This window comes from Poecilia mexicana, unplaced genomic scaffold (assembly GCF_051168715.1).
Source record: "Poecilia mexicana isolate PSO_F unplaced genomic scaffold, ASM5116871v1 scaffold_18, whole genome shotgun sequence".
NCBI classification, from domain to species: Eukaryota; Metazoa; Chordata; class Actinopteri; order Cyprinodontiformes; family Poeciliidae; genus Poecilia; species Poecilia mexicana.
Genome location: NW_028263387.1, coordinates 15,117,771 through 15,139,300, shown reverse-complemented (window position 1 = coordinate 15,139,300; position 21,530 = coordinate 15,117,771). Strand labels below are relative to the sequence as shown.

Below are 21,530 nucleotides of genomic sequence, written 5' to 3'. Positions count from 1 at the left end.
TTAGAAGTTTGACAGACAGCAGCTTTGATCTTGTGATGCAAGAGCTCTTTTTTTCACCAGTGATCTAAAGCCTGCAAACGCCTCTTTTATATCTGACTCCTTCCTGTTTGCACATTTTGTCATTCCAGCCGCACAGTCATTTGTTTTTTTCTTTATTAAGGAGTAAAACACTCCAACCCAGCTTCGGTGTACAGAGACGCACTTGGTCTGAACTGTGGCCTACAGCGGCACTTGGTTTTCCATAATATCCTGTCCTTCATATCCTGCAGTGGTTCCTGTTGGAGCTAACTTGAACTTTTGTTCCATCCACTTACAGTGTTGACTTCACAGTTTGATGGCACTCGCTTATTGTTAAATTACTGGAAAAGGATTATACTTTTTCCGCTTGTTGGGCTGTTTGTTTTGTTCATGAAAGTGATGGACAAAAAGCTGTTGACAAAAGACAAACAGTATTTAAGACCAGTATAAGACTTGTGTTGTTACAAAGCTGGTAATCTCATGTCTTTATATATGTGCATTAGTAACTCGAAGGTTAGAGCTAAGAGATGTACAAAAACAAAGCTGTTTAGCCATTTACAGTACTGCATTGAAAATGAATAAAAAAGCAGAGAAAATTTGTTGAATGTTTAAAAATAATTTTTTAAAAACCCGAAGAGTTGCCAGTTTCAACTATTGAAAGAAATAGAATATAAGACAAAATAGGAGCACTCAAGAATTATACATAGCATTATATCTCTATGTTATGTTATTTTCCAGATTGATGTTGTGTAAAGGGCTCCAGACAAAGAGACGTCCAACATGGAGGTTTGGTTTTCAGCCAGTTTTCAGCCGGTATATTTAGTGTAATTGAGCTCCATTCCAAAGGGATGTTGGCTGGTCCACCTTAACCGTGAAGCCTAAATTACTTCTGTCTGATCACACATGGTAAAATGCGTTCAGCCTATGCTCTTGTGCAAATTTTTAAAACTTTTTTTAACCTTTTTAAAGTCATATTTAGCCACATAGTTAGACTTCATGGCTCCATTTAAAAAAAGGCTTACAGCCAATGCTAAAGGTCATTATTTTCCACATCCCTGTTGAAGCAATAATAATAATATTTGCCCTTTAGGGCAAAAAAAACAAAAAAAAAAACATTCTGTACTACCTATAGGATATAAGGTGCGGGTCTTCAGTCTTACGTAATTATTTTCAGCAGAAAAATAAAGACTTATGCATTTGTTAAAAAAAGAACTGAAAGTAAAGAAATAAAGGGCCAGCTACATAATTGCTGTAATTTTCTTGCCTCCAGTTTGGACTTCAGTAGTGTAACTATGGATGGTGGCCAGAAATCATTGTTGGATGAAAAAAAGGCTTCATTTCCATGAAAAAAAGGAATGAAAAAAAAAAGAAATCAGAAGACTTTCTGGGATTTTTAAATATAGTACAAAACATTAGCAGAGCAACTTTTTTTTTAGGACAAAATTCAAAGAAACTCATGTTTAACTGTCCAAATAAGGCAGTCAGATATATATTTTTTTGTCTAGAATGAATTGAAAGGTGCAACAAAATACAGCAATAAATTTGTAGATTTCACAATTGTTGTGATTGTCATTGACGTGTAATAGAAACTTTGATAAGCAGATGTGAAAGCCTCTGTGCCAAGTCCCATTTATTTAGTAGTGCTAAAATCATGAAGCAACTAAAATGGCAACTGCGTAAACTTCAGTGAGTTTCATTTAAGAATAATAATACGTAGATTTTATGAGACTCCAGGTTATTCTAGAATTAAAACAATTTTTAAGAGCGATTTGTCACTTGTAATATCTTCATTTCCACATATCCATCTGCGATTGGGTTAAAGGGGTAACGGGTAGTGAAGGGGTACCACACATGCCTCTCTCCAGTGATGCCCTCCAGCTCCTTTCGAGGGATCCTAAGACATTCCAAAATCCTCATAGTTACATAGCCCATCCAGGGATTTTCTAACACCTATCCAGAATAAGAAAACAAAGCTAATCCTTTACAGATGAAGACTGTTTAGAATCCCCCCTTTCCTTGACAAGCCTCGATCCCAATACTTTATTTTCTACTTAAATTTCTCCCTCTACTCCATTTAAATTCTGCCCTTCATCTGTACCCTCCTCGGTCCTCCACACCTTCCTTGCTTTGCTTCTTTGTTCTCTCACTCTGCGGTCTCTTCTCCTCTTCCCTTCGACCACTTTCACTTTTACATCTGTATTCCGATTGGGGAGCTCTTTTTTTTTCTTTTAGGGATAAATTACCGCCCTCCTCTCTCCACCCATATCTTCATAAAGCGTCGCGAAAGCAGACTCAGATGTGCCGTTAATAATGGCGGCGGAGGGGAGTGTGCTAAATCGATGGACACATGCCGTAGATTCAATATTGATTTCATTAATTTGCGATTTGATCCGCTCCATCAGTTGTAATGGAGGGACAAAAAGAAGTTATAACAATTACCGCCAAGAATGGCGGTGTCTGTGGGTGGCAGAGTCACAAGCCAAGGCAATGCATCATTTTTCAATTGAGCTGCTGTCTGAATAATTGTTTGATCTGAGATCTGACTTTCCTGTAAGGAAGTAGAATCACGGTGAACAATCAAGGAGGTTAAGACGGTAGTAAGAAATTAGCATATATTGCATGAAATTTATTAGAGAGAAATGCTTCTTATTAGATCATATTGGAACTGGCATAGGTCATGGACACTGGCTGGTTTAAACTCGGTCCACAAGATTGGTTCAGTGGGGTTAAAGGTCAGAGATTTAACATATTGTGCATCTGGAAAGTATTTGCAGTGCTTCACTTTCTAAACATTTTATAATGTAACAGCATCATTACAAAGTTCATTAAAATCTAAAAAAAAGATTTAAAAAAATGTTGTTTTTTTCAAATTTATTTACAATAGAAAAACAATACCAAGCCTATGCTTTTACTTTAATGATCTACGTCTGGCAGCAATTACAAACTCAAGTCTTTTTGAATCTGATGCCACAAACTTACCTCTAAGCCGTTTCACCTCTTCTTCTTTGCGGTTCTTGTCGAGCTCCATCAGGTTGGATGGGACACGTCTGTGCAGCCATTTTCAGATCTCTCCACAGATGATCAATCAGATTCAAGCCTGGACTCTGGTTTATAGCCATTCCAGGAAATTCGCAAAGTGGTTCTGTGCCGTGGGTCGTTGTGGTGTTGAAAAATAAACCTTTGTCTCAGTTTGAGGTCAAGAGCATTCTGGAGCAGGTTTTCGTACAGTATCTCTCTGTACATTATTACTTAATTCGTTTTCCTCTCTATAATGGCTAGTCTGCCAGTTAATGCTGTTGCAAAACATCCCCATTGTGTGATGCTGCGACCAGCTTGTTCCACCGTAGGGATAGCATTGGCCTGGGGATGAGCCTGGTTTCCTCCAAACCTGACGCCTGGGATTCACACCAAAGAGTTCAATCTTTGTGTCATCAGACCAGAGAATCTTTGTTTCTGTTGGTCTGAAAGTCCTTCGTTTGTTCCTTTTGGCAAACTCTAGACGGGCTGCAATGTGCCTCTTCTGAAGGTGTAGCCAGCTCTAGGGAGACTCCTAGAGGTTCCAAACTTCTTCCATTGACAAGTGATGAAGGCCACTGTGCTCACTGGGACCTTCAAAGCAGCAGATTTTTTTTTTCTTCTTTTTTTTCTGTGTCCTTCCCCAGATTTTTGCTTCAGGACAATCCTATCTCAAGAATAATCAGTGGAACCAGCTCCCGTTTGAGCTTCTTGGCAAAGGCTGTGAATACTTACGTAAATGTGAATTCTGGGTTTTCTTTCCATTTTCAATAAATTGTCATAATGGGGTATTTGTGTGTAGATTTTTGAGGAAACCTGTTCATTAAATGCAATTTGTCATAAGGCTCTAACATAAAATGTGGGAAAAGGGGGAGGCACTGTAAATACTTTCCAGATGCACTGTCGGTAACCTTGTCTTGTTGGAAATCAAGCAATTTATGTTACGTCTATCATTTTTCTTAAGAGGAATGGGAAAATACCCAGTCAGAATAATAGAGGTTTTTGATCTTGACAAAAAAAAAAAAAGTAATGGACAACCTGGGGAAGAATATTTAACCAAGTATCCATGAGGGAATATGTGTCTATTTGGCCATGTAAGCAAAATTATAAATAGATCATTTTTTATGTCACAATTCTGTAAGGGTTCCGGTAACATAACAATGTCAGTGAAAAACAATGATTACTTAAAGTACACTATTAAAAATGTCAAAATCAATGGTATTTCTGGCTTAATATAGTGGATATTGGCTTCTGAGGGGAACTGCACACTCTCCTCCGGGCGCTTCACTATTAAGTACAATCGCCTTCGAAGAGCCGACCCTTTGTGATGACTCATAAACATGACTCCACTCCAGCAGCTGACATCTTGTCTTAACCCCATCCGTTCACCTCGACTTTCAGCGTTTCAGTGGTGAGATGCCAGCCTATTCTCCTAGTGGCTTATTAAAAAACTTCCTCTCTCCATTGTTCCATTCTTCTCTTAGTGTAACTTTCTCTCGAACAGCTCCTCCCAAAGGTCAAGTTGATAAGAGGTCAGAACAACCGCGTCTTCCTCCTACACAGCCCCTGCAATCTTCCTCACCAGTAATGAAGCCCTTAGATTCCCTCGGTGTCCCCTCAGACTCTCCAACCTGTCACACAAGATCGGGCATCCGGACCTGTGTTGCCATGCTCTACTGTTCAAGTAGCTTTTTTCTTCTTCTTTTTTTTTTTTTTTTGAGATGTTGAGAACTTGTGGCTATCTCTAACTTGAAACTTCTGATTCTGCTAATTAGTTGTACCTTCTCACTGCGGTTTCCATGGCAAATTAGCTAACTCTTGTCCAAGCAGTCTATCAAAATAGTCTATTAAAAAAAAAAAAAAAAAAAGGAGATGAGGTATAATTAAATGTCCTTTCAGAGAGCTGATTTTGCTTTATATGCTCGGCAGAAACACTTCAGTGTGCTCAATAGGGAAGTGCAGGAAAAGTGGAAACAGAAGGACAAGGACAAAGATAGAGTGAATGAATAAAGGAGGGGGGAAAAAAACCCTGCTGGCTGTCTGGTGCTATACATAAGGCTCCAGTTCCCCCCACTGTTTGTATCTAATAAGGACAATATAAAATCCCGTCTCTCTCGCAGTGGGTCACAGCTCAGCTCTGTCAGGTACCCCTCACAATTTTGGACGCTAGGCCAGGATATATAATCATGCAATCACTTCTCAGATTTGCACAAAGCCGCCCAGGCTTGTGCGTCACTGAAAGTTGTCACGTAATGTGTCATATTTGCCGTCTATTTCCAGCCTGACTAATTGGTTTTTAATTCATTTTGATAATAACAAAGAAAGTTTAGGGCCTGCTGTTGGAATTATGGTGCCGATTGTTTAGGCGAGGCATACCAAGCACCTGCCGCCACTCTGCACTGGCAAATGAAACCAGGAAATTCATTTGCCAGTGCAGAAATTGCACTGGCAAATGAAACCAGGAAATCACGTACGTGATTATCACTTACAGTAACGCTTAAGCCTTAAGTGGGGTAATTACAGTCTGTCCTGGACCGGTCACACCTCAAATAAAAACCACCTTGGGGACATGGACTGGACTGTATGATATTTAATTGGACACTGTCTGTCAGCATGGTTGTATTGTGTTTTTTTTATATATATATATATATTTTCCCCAAGGCAACATTGTCCGTGGAGGCAGTTATCACTAACCTGGAGCCAGGAACTGTGAAAATAAACTCTTAGCGATGCATTTTTTTTTTTTTTAGAAACATAAGCATGGCAGTGCATATGGTGTTGCAGTAAGCCTTTGATAACATATGAGTGCATATTTGTAAAGTGGCAATTTAGAGATTTTTTTTTTTCTTTTTACAAAAAAATTATTCAGCCCCCCCCAGAGTCTATATAATTACCACGTTGAACATATGTTTTTACACCATAATGTGTCTATACAATGTGTTCAGTTCGACACTTTCAGTGTGCTAATTATTCAACACAACTGCTGTGTTAAAGTTATTCAACACAGTTATTATGTCCTAATATTGGCACATTATTGTGTTGGGTTTTGACTCGGTTTGTGATGATATGAACACATCCAGAGTGCGCTTTGCAAAAACCACCTTTCACTACCGTTACAGCTGCAAGTTTTAGGAGTATGTCTCCAGCAGATTTATACATCAATAAACCAACAATTGTTCCCATTCTTCTTCATAATTTAGCTCAAGATTATATTAAACTTTTTTTTTATTATTTCCCCTCTTACTAGCAACTAGATTAAGTACTTAAAGTAGTGTGCGTTGTTAGTTGTCCTTCTTACAGAGTGTTTTGCTTATAGGCGACAAAGTAGAACGTCCTGTCAAATCACATAATCTTCTTCCGTCTCATTATTTTATCCCGTACATTGTGAGAAAATGCAAATGCTTATGTCTTTAACCTTACAATTTTTTAGTACAGGCCATGTTTGTAATGAATGAGTTATTGTTTTATAACCCAACAACATCATCAGTGAACCGTCTGCTGTGTTCATGATGCTCTACGAAACCTCTGATGCTTTCTTTATAAAAGCTGCATTAACAAAAGGTAAATTACATACAGTTGGAATCTGCGTAGTATAGACTCATTTGGTAGAGAACTAATGCATTTTGAAAAGGGTTTGAAAAAAAAAAGAAATGTTTCAACCATGTATCAATTGTCTTCCATTTAAGAGTTTCACACCACTTTGTGATGGTGCATCACAAAGAATAAATTGAAGTGTGTGGGAGTAAATGTAACAAAAATGTCAGAAGGTTCAATGCATGTAAACACTTTGGAAAGGCACTTTAAAGATGACTGCCACAAATACTCGTCGCTTTATTAGAGAACACGCAAATAAAAACATGTAAATTGATGAAGCCTTAACGTGAGCTTAGTTCGCTTCACCACTTCAAGGTGTTGTTGCATAAATCCCGTCTTATTTACGTTGAAACTCTGATCTTGGATTTAACGGAGGCTAAATCCAACATCGGTAATTCAGCATCATCAGCATTCTACCTTCCCTCGCTCACAGTCTGTCCTCTCAGCCTTGGATAATCTCCCGGCTACTCATAAGCTTCTTGAAGAGCAGATCACCCCCTGTTTGATGTAATCAGTAAATCTACTAAGCAGATTGTCGGGAAGTTCACTGTTTTTGTTATTTTTTTCCTTTGCCCTTGAGCTCTCCAACGTGTGTCCATTAGATCTGGCTTTGGAGTCAACACTATGACAGCCGATGCATCAGCAAACCACGCCCACCTCACTTCCAGCTGAAATGCCAGTGAGCATTGTCCAACTTGTTCAGGCACCTTTTTTTTTTTTTTCCTGTCCACCTGACTCATTTCCTCAGCTTCCTCCCATGTGTGAAGGGGGGGCTACTAATGCCACCTCATCACTCAGTGACAGCTGACCACTCCCCGGCCCACACAGCATGCTTTGATGACTGTGGCTTCCTGTCACATAGATGAACAGTGGTGCCGTGACCTGAACTTAGGGCGATGATTTCGTAAAATCTCAACTTTCTAATATGTGCTGTTATTTTTAAATGTAGTGTAACAAGATACAGTCATGTGGACAAAACAAACTCCCCCAAGGCTGTTTTTTTCTTCTTTTTTTTTTTTTTTTTAATAGTTCTGGAGGTTTTTGAGTAAAACAATCCTTATTGTATGTATTCAAGTGACATTAAATCCCTTTTTTTTCCCCCTAAGACACCTTTAAACAAAACTGATATGTATGATTGACAGTTAAAAATTTCCTAAAGCAGAACAGAATATTTAATGGGGTGGGGGGGGTTCAGTTTTTTTGCATGACTGTAACGTATATGTTGCAGTCACGCTGTTTGAAAGATGCTTGGAGAAGAACTGAATGATTGTTTTTGCCAAAGGGGAGCGATCATCGTCATGGTTGTTGCCGTCATTATCACCAGCTTGATTGAAAGTCGGCTTGAGAAAAAGGTTATGTAAAACCATGAAACAGCCAGTAAATCTTCCACAAATTGCGCAAGGTGAATAAATAATTCATCCACACAAGCCGTTGTTTTAAATTTTATTGCAACTCTGTATGCTGACATCTGATCATAAAGTACAGTCACCCGTTAAATCATTCTGACGCATTCTCCAATTACCACCATTGTGATATTTTTTTTTTTTTTACAGGAAATACAGTTGCTCTCACACCCAAAGAAAAAACTACCTTTTGTAGAATAAAAACCTGCCCTTCCATTGTTTCCAGTGTCTGAGTGATGCACTGCAATAATCAGTGGGTTCCTAATTCCAGAAGCTGTGGTATACAGCACAATTTCACAATTGTTTTTATTCGAAACAGAAAAGGAAATTATTTTTGCTACTCCTGATGAGATTCTCCAGGATTAGTATATAGTATTATAAGATATAATATTATCTGTTTACTGCTATTCTGAATCCCCCCTTTTTAGGGGCAATTAAAGGGTTACTCCAATCTTTTCTCTTCGATTATAAAATATAGTGTTTGGCAAAAGATATATTGTTTAATAAACAACAATACTACAATCAAGAACTCCCCAAATCAACTTAAAACTACTATTACATTTATTTGTAGTTTCAAGTGCCCACTATTCTGTAAAATGTCCTTTCCTTTGTTATGCTATTTAACGAGTTGCACAAGAATGTTTTAAAGACTAATTTGCAAGAACGTTTTAGAGGAAAACTTTCTCATTTTAATTCCAGACAAGCTTAGTAGCCTTTTTTTTTTTTTTTTAGCCAGCCACCATTATTTGAGGGAGCTCTGTCACACACGAATCCCCCTACAGTGGCAGAAACCTCCTTTAACTCCTTTAACTTTTGCAGTAGGAGAGCCGTGATGAAGATGAAAAGACTGTTTGAAATCAGACATTTTTAAAAAACCTTGTTACCTCGATACAGGCAACCTGCCAATGATTATCCAGTAATTTTTCATTCATTATGTTTCAATATCCAGTCTTTGATGTTCTGCTTCTGTCTGCCTCTCAGTGACCTGCGGTGATGTTTACCAGCCACTGACCTGAAAACTTGGGGCTTGTGCTTTAATAGATGCTTACTGCATTCTGAAATGTCAGAATATATGTGACGTGGTTGCAAAAGCGCTGGGACAAAGAAAAGAGCAGCCCTCTTGCATGCTCCTGTTTCCTTTTGAGATCTGCAGGTTTTTCAAAAGAGAGAAGTCTGTCAAGTCTGGTAAGTAAGAAAACAATTCAACTAAAGTAGCAACATGCAGCAAAGGTACCAAAAACAGCACTCCAGATGGGCTGTGGCCTCTGTTTTTAGAGTGCCTGCTCGCTGCGCTACGCGATGCTCAACAATTTTAACATTTATTGTGTCAAGACATCCCTTGTAAAATAACTTGCTGCATGGTTTCTTTTTTTTTTTTTTTTACCAGTTACTAACATTCTAAAAAAAAAAAAAAAAAGAAATAACTGGCTGTAAGGGCTATCTACTAGACCCAGAATATACAGGTGCTGGTCATAAAATTAGAATATTGTGATAAAGTTCATTATTTTCCATAATGTCATGATAAAAATTAAATTGTCATATATTTTAGATTCATTGCACACCAACTGAAATATTTCAGGTCTTTTATTGTTTTAATTTTGATGATTTTGGCAAACAGCTCATGAAAACCCAAAATCCCTGTCTCAAAAAATTAGAATATTATGAAAAGGTTCTCTGAACGAGCAATAAAAATAATCATCTGAATCAACAAAGTAACTCTAAACACCTGAAAAAGATTCCTGAGGCCTTTAAAAACTCCCAGCCTGGTTTGTTACTCAAAACCGCAATCATGGGTCAGACTGCTGACCTGACTGCTGTCCAGAAGGCCATCACTGACATCCTCAAGCAAGAGGGTGAGAAACGGAAAGAAATTTCTGAACGAATCGGCTGTTTGCAGAGTGTTATATCAAGGCACCTCAGTGGGAAGTCAGTAGGAAGGAAAAAGTGTGGCAGAAAACGCTGCACAACGAGAAGAGGTGACCGGACCCTGAGGAAGATTGTGGAGAAGGGCCGATTCCAGACCTTGGGGGAAGCAGTGGACTGAGTCTGGAGTAGAAACATCCAGAGCCACTGTGCACAGGCGTGTGCAGGAAATGGGCTACAGGTGCCGCATTCCCCAGGTCAAAGGTCAAGCCACTTTTGAACCAGAAACAGCGGCAGAAGCGCCTGACCTGGGCTACAGAGAAGCAGCACTTTGGACCACTGTTGTTCAGTGGTCCAAAGTACTTTTTTCGGATGAAAGCAAACTTTGCATGTCATTCGGAAATCAAAGTGCCAGACTCTGGAGGAAGACTGGGGAGAAGGAAATGCCAAAATGCCAGAAGTCCAGTGTCAAGTACCCACAGTCAGTGATGGTCTGGGTGCCATGTCAGCTGCTGGTGTTGGTCCACTGGGTTTTATCAAGGGCAGGATCAATGCAGCAGCTATCAGAAGATTTTGGAGCACTTCATGCTTCCATCTGCTGAAAAGTTTTATGGAGATGAAAATTTAATTTGGTCTGGAATCGGCCCTTCTCCACAATCTTCCTCAGGGTCCGGTCACCTCTTCTCGTTGTGTAGCGTTTTCTGCCACACTTTTTCCTTCCTACTGACTTCCCACTGAGGTGCCTTGATATAACACTCTGCAAACAGCCGATTCGTTCAGAAATTTCTTTCTGTTTCTCATCCTCTTGCTTGAGGATGTCAGTGATGGCCTTCTGGACAGCAGTCAGGTCAGCAATCTGACCCATGATTGCGGTTTTGAGTAATGAACCAGGCTGGGAGTTTTTAAAGGCCTCAGGAATCTTTTTCAGGTGTTTAGAGTTACTTTGTTGATTCAGATGATTATTTTTATTGCTCGTTCAGAGAACCTTTTCATAATATTCTAATTTTTTGAGACAGGGATTTTGGGTTTTCATGAGCTGTTTGCCAAAATCATCAAAATTAAAACAATAAAAGACCTGAAATATTTCAGTTGGTGTGCAATGAATCTAAAATATATGACAATTTAATTTTTATCATGACATTATGGAAAATAATGAACTTTATCACAATATTCTAATTTTATGACCAGGACCTGTATATTGGTATGAAAGTCTGTCAGTTATGGTGATTTTTTTTTTTTTTTTTTTTCAAATAACCATGCACATTAATTGTAATGATTAATTCTAGGGAATAAACATATTGATCACTTGCAGTGCTACATTTATTCTGCAGGGGCAGCAGAACATGTGACAATCAGGTTAATCGTAATTTGAATCGACAGATCAAACTTATGATTGCCATATGAAACAATGTCGTCTAAAAAAAAAAACACTCCTAAAAGTGTTCTCATTTCATCTCTTTTCTTATAAACGTCTGCAGGGGGTTCACACCATGACAAGCTGCTCTCATAACTACCAAGCAAACAGCAACCCCTTTCACCTGCCCAGAGCGTCTCCCATCTGAAAAGTGTGACCTCCCAAAGTGACGGTTAATCCAGTCAGGCTGACCTGACTTCAAGCAAAACATGTAGAAGTGCTGAAAAGAGTCTCAAAAGCCAATTTTCCCCTCCAAATTCCTTTCTTTGCCAAGTCTTCTTTCAGGTGTAAAACAGGACCTTTGATTGAAATGTGGCATTAAGAATGGTACATTAAGCAGTCAGCTTAGCATATTCCTTACTTTAGGCAATGTTGTGAACGTAACAGCTAGCTGCTTCTGTGCAGAGCTGACTATGTGCACAATTTGGTCACTTGGTGCTTGACACTAGCCATGGTGTTGGTCGTTAGCTTTAAAAACATGTCAATACTTCCCTCCGCTATAGTGCCAGAGTAAAGTATCAATTACAGGTAGAAATACTTCAAAAATTAGGGTACCAAATAAATTGCACTATGAATGCTAACAATAAACTTGTCTTTTGACAATACAGAGTATAAGTTGGATGCTAATGAAAAAAAGTTCAATAATAAAGTCAGTTTGATAAATGTTTGGTTTGGGTAGGTCAACAGAATTGTGAACCAGTATGTTGTTGGTTAAAGCAAATTAAATTTCATTCAACTAATTAGTAAGGTTAATAGACAAAAAACAATATGAATACTGAATAAAATAACTAAAGAAATAAAAACTAATTGATGAGAAACCTCGACTAGTGGGTAAGTAAAGGAATAGATGGAGGAATAAGTATAGACATATAACCAAATGACTTACTTACTATAAACAAATGAGTGAATAAATAAATCAACAGAGACTCATTTGGTGAGAAAATACGTGGATTCTATATCCACGTATTTTCACGTATAGATATCAGGGCAACCATAAAATGAACTAAGTGAAAAAATAGAAATGTCACATTTGTAAGAATGAGGAAATCACTTTTATGCAAGATTACTAAAAATGCAGTTGGAGTTCGTACCAGGTGGGATTTACAGTCCTCTCGCAGAAAAAAAAAAAGAAAAGAAATTTCCCTTGTTGAGAGGCGGCACAATTGCATGGTTAAGCAGTGATTACCAATGTGGATAAATGGCTGTGATAAAGGGGTGAATCTGGACACAGAGAAACTGTTCTCCCCCACTAATAGCTAAATAAGCGGCTGCAATCTATCAGGTCTTGATTTTCTAGCAGCTGCTCGACTATTTGCTAATAACATAAATACAGATTACACTCAATTTTTTTTTTTTTTCCTCGCAAAAACTCTGAGCAAATGGCGTACAAGCTGTAGAAATGTCTATAAATAATGTGATATAATACATTGCGAGGAAAGCATTTTTTTTCTTCGTGTTTTTCTCCACGGGCTACAAACACACTCAGGAACCTGCTTCTCAAAGTGCCAAGTGTCGAGAATACAGCACTAATTAGAGGCTAGTATCCTCAGGGGTTTTCTTTTAATGATCACCCTGTGAATCATAGCTCATTTACTATTCTCTTGTATTTCTTTATTTTATTGTTTTAATTTCACTTTTGCCATACTGCAAGCACACAGCGGCTTTAAAAAGTGGTCACACCCCGACCATTTTACACTTATAACATTTGACCATTTTGTTGACATTGTATGTGACAGATCAAAATGTAACCGTATTCACTACATCTGTGCACACAAACAAGGAATTCTACTTTGGTTCCATTTTGCTCTAAATAAAAAAAAAAAAAAAGGAAAATATAAATTTTTTTTTTTTTTTTACAAAAGAGGAAGACTAGGTTGTTTTATTTTGATACCATTAAATAAAATCCAGCACAACAAGTTTATCAAAGCGTGTCAAATTAATCGGTTTAACTCCAACTGTTCTGTGAGGGACTCAAAAATGTTGCTGGGAGCATCGGTGAACAAATGTCACCAAGAAGACCAAGGATCACAACAGATTGTAGGCGAGTTTAAATGAGTAAGTTTGTAAAACAACCGTGTAACAAATAGCTGTTCAATCCATCATCTAAAGTATGTTTGTCCACCTAAACAGACAGGCTGACAGGAAGAGCGTTATTATAGACGTAGTAAAGAGGCCCTTGGTTAAAAAATAAAAAAGTGTAAAAAAAAAAATCTTGGAATAAAGTAACTGTTGCTAGATGACTTCAGGTTGTTCACCTTTCAGATACACATTCGACCAGAGAAGCAATACGCTGCATGTTTCAGATGTGAAATAATGTCTGAATTTCTTCCCCTGCATGTCAAGTTCTGAAACATCTTAAACATACAGGACACTGGTTCCTCAAAACTGGAATGGGAAACCTGCGACTTGGAGGGAAAACATGTACATGTGTTAGAATGGCCTAGTCAAAGTCTCATTATTGAGAGTTGGTGGCAGAAGCTTTACGATAGCTGTTTGCAGACACTGTTCAATCTAATTGAGCTCGAGTTTCTTGCTGAGGAGAATGGCTGAAAGCTTCAGTATCTGGAAGTGAATGCAATTGCACAATATACTTTTTTTTTTACTCATATTAAAAGAAAAAAAAAGAAAACCTTGTATCTGTTTTTTTCCCCTGATTCACAATTTCACACACCTTAGTGTCAGTCCAATAAAATACCTTAAAGCTGTTTCTAACAAGGTGTTTGAGCAATTTTTGCATTTTTTCCCCCCATAAATCTCTTCCTGGTTTCAAGGTCTTTACAAATTGAGCCATATTTTAGGTGCTCCAGTTAAGTTATTACTGCTCCAGCTGCTGCCATGTTCCACTACGGCATCATTAATTGTGTTGCTCTTGGATTCCCCATGTCATCTCACTCTCCACTGGTCAGCCCCTATGTGGCTCGGTTAGCATCCATTTCCTGCTGCCGTCCTTCAAAGCAAGACAAACTCAAACACGCAATCTCACAGGATGAGAGGAGATGCTTGCACACTGGCGGCAACCTGAATCGTCAAGGTTATAAGATGGCATGCTTCTTTCCCCCGCAGGGGGGAGGGACCAGCAAAAGCGACAGAGACAGAAAGTAGACGCTATGGGAAGGAGATTGAATAAGTGTTTGAAGGTAGCACAAAGAGAGCAGACAGGTGGTTGAAAAGAAAAGAGAGATGTTTAGAAATGGAGCCTGTAATGATGGTTTGGGAGGCACGAGTGCCGACCGAGGGAGACGATGGGGGTGGGGGGGTGAAATGAGTGGGAATACAGAAGAAGAGAGATGGGGGGCCCGCTGTGTCCTCCCCCATCCTTAGGCACATGCTATTCAAAGCCCTGTAATCTGTGTCATTAATTAAAAAGCTGATGGGATGGAGTTAAGGAGGAGGAGAGGGTGGGGGTGGTGGGGGGTTCACTCTTCAGCTCATTCTTTGAGACGGAAGGAAGGACTGGGGAGTCTGAGGGGAGGGCGCTGCAGAAAATATTGCTGCCATTTTGCCATGAATCTCTATTAGTGCCTAATGATACCATTCTGATACCTCTCAACCATTAGTGTGAAATTGAGGAGCATTAATTATTCAAATGAAAATCCATACAGCTGCCGCTCACGTGACGAGGTCGGCGCACATCGGCGGCATCGGAGGATATTCGGCCGGAAGCGGATCGCACAAAAACCGACGGGAGGCAGAGGAGCAGTGGTTTTAGCTTCGTCTGCGTATCTACAGTTGATCCCAAAATTATCCCCTGAAGGATTTGGACGCATGTCTCCTGAAAGATGCAAAAATTTAGCAGAAGGAGTATGAGTTTAAAAGGAAAGGCATTTCTTTATTTGAACCTTGAAAATAACAACAAGCTCCTGAAACCTTCCCAACAAGGAGTAGATTAATTGTGATTAGTGTCACAGCAATTAAATCCTTATAATTGCAGACCAGCTCTTGGCAGCTTTCCTCTACTATTTTCACTATTTATCTTCGGTAGTGAGCAGCAAGTTTTCAAGGTTGGAAAATTCATTTTATTAAATGCATCCTGCTTTTACTAGGTTGGACTGTTGTTTGTTTATTTATTTTTCAGCAGATCAGCCTCAAGTCTTTGTTGCATAGATTGGTTTTAGATGGTCTGCTTTGTTAAATGGCGCATTATCCTGAAAGAAGTAGCCATTAGAAGATGGGTGGACTGGTCCAAGAGATGGACATGGTCTGCAACGATGCTTAGGTAGACTCTGTTAGTTGGTATTAAAGGGCCAGTGTATTGACAAAAAATAAAAAAATCCTCCATACCATTACATCACCACCAGCTGCCTCAACCTCTTGTACAATACAGCCCATTCATTTTCGAATAGTTACGACTTTAATATCTGAACATCCTGTAACTGTAAATGATACTCATTGAACCAGGTAATGATTTTCCAACCTGGGTGACCCAGTGCTGCCGTACCCCTCTTTTTCTACAGAGTTTTGATGGACACTTTTAAAAGGCAGTTAAGGACTTTTTTTTTTTTTTATTTCATTGAAGCTTCAGAGAGACTGTCGTATGTGGGGAAAACCTCAATGGGTCATCAGTTTTCATACTCAGATCAGTCAATCTGACACCAGCAACCATGTCATGTTCAAAGTCACTCGGATTCTCTTTCTACCTCATTCTGAGGCTTGGTTAGAACTTTGATAAATCCTGTTCAGTAGATTTTGGAGGTTGAAACTTATTGAGATTTTGCTGCTGTGTGATGGACCGATGTGCCTTTTATGTTAACTGAACAGGCATACCTCATAAAGCGAACGGTGAGTGGATGTTGCACACGGAGTCGCAAACCGGTATTTTATTTGGACAGATTTTGCACATCTGCCAGCAGTGAGGAATGTCGCGCGTGTGAACTCGGGGAGCTGTTTCAGAAACTTTAGAAATTGCTTTTAAATAGTATTTCTAATCACATCTGCTCGAAGAAATGAATTTGCATCTTCAAAATCTGCCAAACAAAACTTGAGACTTTCAGTAGACAAAACAGGTTGGACTGGGCATCCATTCTTGTTTGCTATTTGCACCAGTTTGAACAAGATGTTAGTCATTCTTGGCCAATCTTAAGCTGAAATACTGTCAACGGTCTCATTCCTGTTGCATTTGGCTATAAATAGGTAATAATCACTGCTGGTTGTCTTTCCTCTCAAGCAAAAATGCAGCCATTTTCTGGATGGAAGCAGCACCCACCTGGCCTTCCCACCACAAAAGCAGTTTGCAATCATTTGTAAAAAGGCGAGCTCAAGTAAAGCCTGAAGCCCAAAGCTGACCAGACTGAATTTACATAAGGACCACTTCAGTACTCAGGATATTCCACTCTGCTAATTTTTCCCTAACACTACTAAATGTTTTAAATTTAATTATGAGTAATGATGGACCTGTGAGTGATTAACCTTCGTCTCAATCCGTTATCATTACACAGATGTGTCTTCATCATTTTCCAGTATTTTTTTTTTTTTTTGCTTTCCAAAATTAAACCGAAGCTTTTTGCATCTGCCAAAGGGTTTTCAAAATGCTGAAATGAAATATTTTATTAACATTTTATCAAATGTATGAGTGTGAAAGTAGATAAAGAATTGTTTGTTACAACATCTGTAACTAGTTCTCAAGGACTTGTTTTGGTGAAATGATGACAATTTTTTTTTTTTTTTTACTGACGCAGGAATATATCTGAAGTGGTCTCTTTTATTAAAAATATTAGTGTTTTTTGAGTGTCTTTCACATCCGAGACGGGGCACAAAAAAAAAAGACAAGGAGTATTTTGGGGGTGGGGGGGCGGAAGAGATGAGGGAACTAAGTGCCTTTCAGTGACTCAGTGACAGCCGTGACCAAAATCGTATTAGGGTCACAATAGAGGTGGTGGGGTGGAGTAAAAAAGCTTTTCAAATAAATCAATTCTGCCTTTTTTTTTTTTTTCCTTTCTCCACCACTCCTCTCGTGTCTCCAGCTTGAGCCAAACGTGGACACCCGAGAGCCGTACGTCTTCACTTATATCTCCGTCTGAGGAAGAAACATGATCGGGCATGACGTGAACAAATTGCTCTGAATGCACAAACGGGCTGGCCGTGCCGCAACCCACCTCGGCGTCTTCCGGTCATGGGAAGAGCCGGCGTTGCTGGACCGAAGCCCGGGGAGCGCTGTGTTTCCTCGTCGGGGGATTTCATCCACATCCTTTACTCCCTTTCTCACACCATCTCCCCCGGTGATTGCATCGTATACCGGCTTCTCACATCCCCGCCACTAATGCCTTTTTTTATAGATCATTACCCCTGCTCTCCCCTCGCCACTGTTAGCGATCGCTCAATCAGAAACACAGGCCTCCCCCGTGGTCTTTGCTATGTGGCGGCTGCCCCGGGGAGGCGAGGAGGCGTCGATCAGGGCACGTTTAGGCTGTTTGCTTTGATTTGATGCATGGGGGTCCACATGCAGCTACACGTTTAGTGAATTGTGCGCAGCCCTAAGCAACTGTTGCTCGTGCTAGCCGCGAGCTTATTGCGCCTAAGCGACGGCTCGAGTGCTCGCTGTTAATGAGGTGTCTCGCTGTACCGGTGCAGGACTTTATGATCTGACAAACGGGACAACTTGTTGAGAGGTTCTCCCTATTATTTCTCCCTCTTTTTCCCCACTCGCCTGCCTGATTCTCTTCATCTCATTGGCCCGCTGCCTCGCAATAATATAGTTCTCATCTCATAACTTTCCCATCTTTTAAACTTCACCCTCCCTTCAACCTAGCTGCTGACCTCCATACCTCACTCTGTTGCACTCTCTGGAGGAGAGCACTCCTGTAAGCTCTGGTACCAGAGGTTAATCCTATCTTATTAGATGCTGGATTACTGGAGGGAAAGGGGCTGGAGCTGCGATGCTGGCTGGATGCTAACCTGAACCTTTAAATGGGAGAGATAGCCAAAATGCTATGGCTGACTTAAGGGGCTTGTCTAAGTGACAGAGATCAGGTTCTTTGTTGATGCAAGTTTGTTTCCATTTCTTGAGAGACATTTGCGAGGTTGTACAAGCTTTATCAAGAGGTGTTTTGGGGGGCATTGCAAAAGTGTCGATAGTATCCATTACCATTCCATGATGCATGGCTGTCAAAATAGTTTGCAAATTGAAACGTGAAATATGTGTCATGCGTCTCCATCCTGGTCACTGGTGGTTCTACAAGTTACAACAGTGGCAAGGTGCAATTTCTAAAGTGTGTCTCTACAAGGTTTGCAGATCTACAGGCTGAAGTTTTTGTCGATTTTTCTTTGCAAAATAACCAAAGGTCATTTAAAATGAATGAAACATCCATTTTCAAATGTCCCCAATGGGGAGGGGCAATGTGTCACAATGCCCCTCCCCACTGTGACACAAGTACATGTTTTGATATTACCCATTCTATTATATCTACGACTGTGTGTTTGCTGTACCATTGAAAGTTCTGCCCCAACTTTTTCTTTCTCTTACTTTTAAGCAGCATCTGACAGATTTTCTTCCAGAATTGTACTTGAGTTAACTAAGGAAGTTAATAGTTGTAACGTAGCAAGATATTAAAAATTGCTTGTGCAAGACACTTTCTGTGTGGTAACCCACAGCAATCAGTCTCGACTTATTTCAATTTTTTTTTCACTGAAGTAACTCCATCGTCAATGTGAACTTTCGGTGATTGTGCACAATGACGGTGTTTGTTTTAGTTCAGTAATTCTTGCAAATTTGGAAAAAAATAAAATAAAAAAGTCTTTCCACACTAAGCCAATAAATGTATTCATTTTTACAAAAACATACTTTCACACCAAATAATTCTTAAATAATTATCCAGATCTTTAACAAAACATTTTATTTTCATTTAACACCATTTCTCAGTTTCCTTCTCTTTTTGAATGCAGGTTAAGCTTCTCATTACCTCTGATGAATGTGATTCTCTTTATGCTTGAATCATAAGTTCAACTCTGCAGACTCCTTTGATAAGTCCATGGACTTTATATTCCCTTGAAGCTTTTTGCAGACGAATCTGTGAGGAAGCATGCACAGAGGCACCAGACTGATGGTTTTGCCCTGTTTAATATTTATTCTTCTCTGTCATTCGGTTTGCACATGTTTGATTTGGAACTCTACATCTGGTTGTAGATAAATATTCCAAGATGTGTAGAAATCCTTAATATGAACAAATGGTTTATTGCTCTAACATAGCTTCGCACTGAAAAATTTAGAAAATCCGGCCCTTAATTTGTCTCAATTTTTATTCAGTGGTGAAAATGTCTGGGAACAATTGTATTTTTATCAAATCACCCCTGCAATAATTAATGTGACCCTGACAAGTCCTGTGAAACAAAAGTAATAAAGAATTTTTTTTTATTATTATTATAAATTTGAGCAGGATTTACCAGAATTTTTAGATATTAATAATGTTTTCCTGTTTTCACTCGGGTAAACAAGTTATGTGACACAAAGGTGAAGTTGTTTTCGCCGCTCTTGAAATTAGAAGACATGTTCAAGAAAATCAGATGGGTACGAGAAACTACTTACCTGCATATCTACTGTTAAAGTTAGAAGCTTGAAGCGTCTTGGAACTGCGACAAACGAAGCTGGACAAGACCACACACGCCAAAGAGGGATGGTAAGAGAAGTAAAAAAAAAAAGCTAATCTCCAGAGATCATTTACAGAGGAGTGCAACAAATGTTCTGGTGTGAGATTATTGATCTTCCGCGGCACCGCTAGGTTTTGAGGGTGCTGTATTTGGGTCAAGAATGTATTTTGTCAACTTCTGATGAGCAAAAAAATGGTTGCTAATTGGCTAAAGAGAGAGAAATTTATGTTTCAGTGTGAAAAAAATAACCACAAAAATGATGGAAATTGTTATTTTGTGCTGGTTAAGCAGTCAAGTTGTACTACACAATGTAAATGTAGACAAGAAGATCATTTGACAATAAGTTTTGCTCTTAAGTCAATGCTTAGAACTTTTCTAGCAACTGATTTAGAGACATAAACACTGATGAACTAAATCACCGTCCTTTAATTCAAATGAGAGAAAATGGCACAAAACCTTTATTTCCAGACAATAATATGGCATTTTGGAGGTCATCATGTCTCAATGAGAACTTTTTATTTGAAGCTGATTTTTCAGTTTGACCAGGGGTGGAGTTTTGTGATGTTTATTTATTTATTTATTCTTTTTTATTTTAATTTTTTTTTTTTTTACCTGGGTCGTCTTCAACTGAGATTTAAACAGATGACTTGGAGGAGTTTATTCTTTAAAATCTAAACTTCAGACCGTTGCTGTTTTATTACATTACAGAAGCATTCCATAATTTCATTTGAAACTCTTTAATGTTCCAGATGATTCACAGTTTAACTGTTGTTTCTCATTGCCTCCTTTTCAGCAAGCTTCTCCTCTGGTTTCATATTTTGTATCTCCTCTGGAATCTTATAATCAAATATTTACTGTTTTTTGTTTAGTTTTTTCCACTAACCCAGTTCTTCTCTTGTTCTTTTATTTGACAGTTCCTACAGTAATTAATCTGTTCTCTATTTTTCTCTTTCTTTCTCCCCCTTCATGCCTAAAAATAGAAGTGGAACAAAAAGGTAACTAAATGCCAACAACTTTTCTTTTTCTTTTCATTTGTTTGTTTTTTTCACCTGCTTTTTCCATTTTGTGCTTTTGCATGCTCTGGTGATGGGCCGCTGCAGATGGTGTCTGGCATTTTTTGTATCGCTGTTGGTCAGTCGGGTTGCATATGCACACTTCTGGTCAGAAGGTTAACTGCATTCAACATCAGTGTGACTCCCACTAGGGGACTGAAGGTCCCCTAGGAAGGAGAGCCAAAAATCAAAGGTTTATTATAATTTTTAACAAATGTTTGGTGTTTGTGCACAGATCTAGCTTTTCAATCATAGTTCTAGATAAGTCAGAACTTATCTAGATGATAGCCGACTTTATTGACTCCAACACTGTTTTTATTTTATAGTTTGTCTTTTTATCCCCTTGAGACACCTAATTTTGTCCAATGTTTCACTTGTCTGGCTCTTGATTTGAAATGATTGTTGTCCAGGTGGAACACCTGATTTCTTGCGATTGAATAGTGTGGACCTAGTTCTCCATTTTTATTATTCCGTTCAAGTTGTATAATAAACGAGCACCATTTGGCAGTGAATCAGATTCCTCAGCATGCTTCAGCCACTCCCATGCTTAGGACTTGTTACTGTGTTCTCTGGTTTGAAAGCCTCATCTTA

General features: G+C 39.0%; 1 protein-coding gene across 2 annotated transcripts in view; it reads left to right on the top strand.

Annotated features, from left to right (window-relative positions):
* The window catches only part of LOC106923868 (adhesion G protein-coupled receptor L3), a 269,173-nt gene that overhangs the window by 143,806 nt on the left and 103,837 nt on the right, over nt 1-21,530 (top strand). The gene's annotated exons all lie outside the window — the stretch shown is intronic.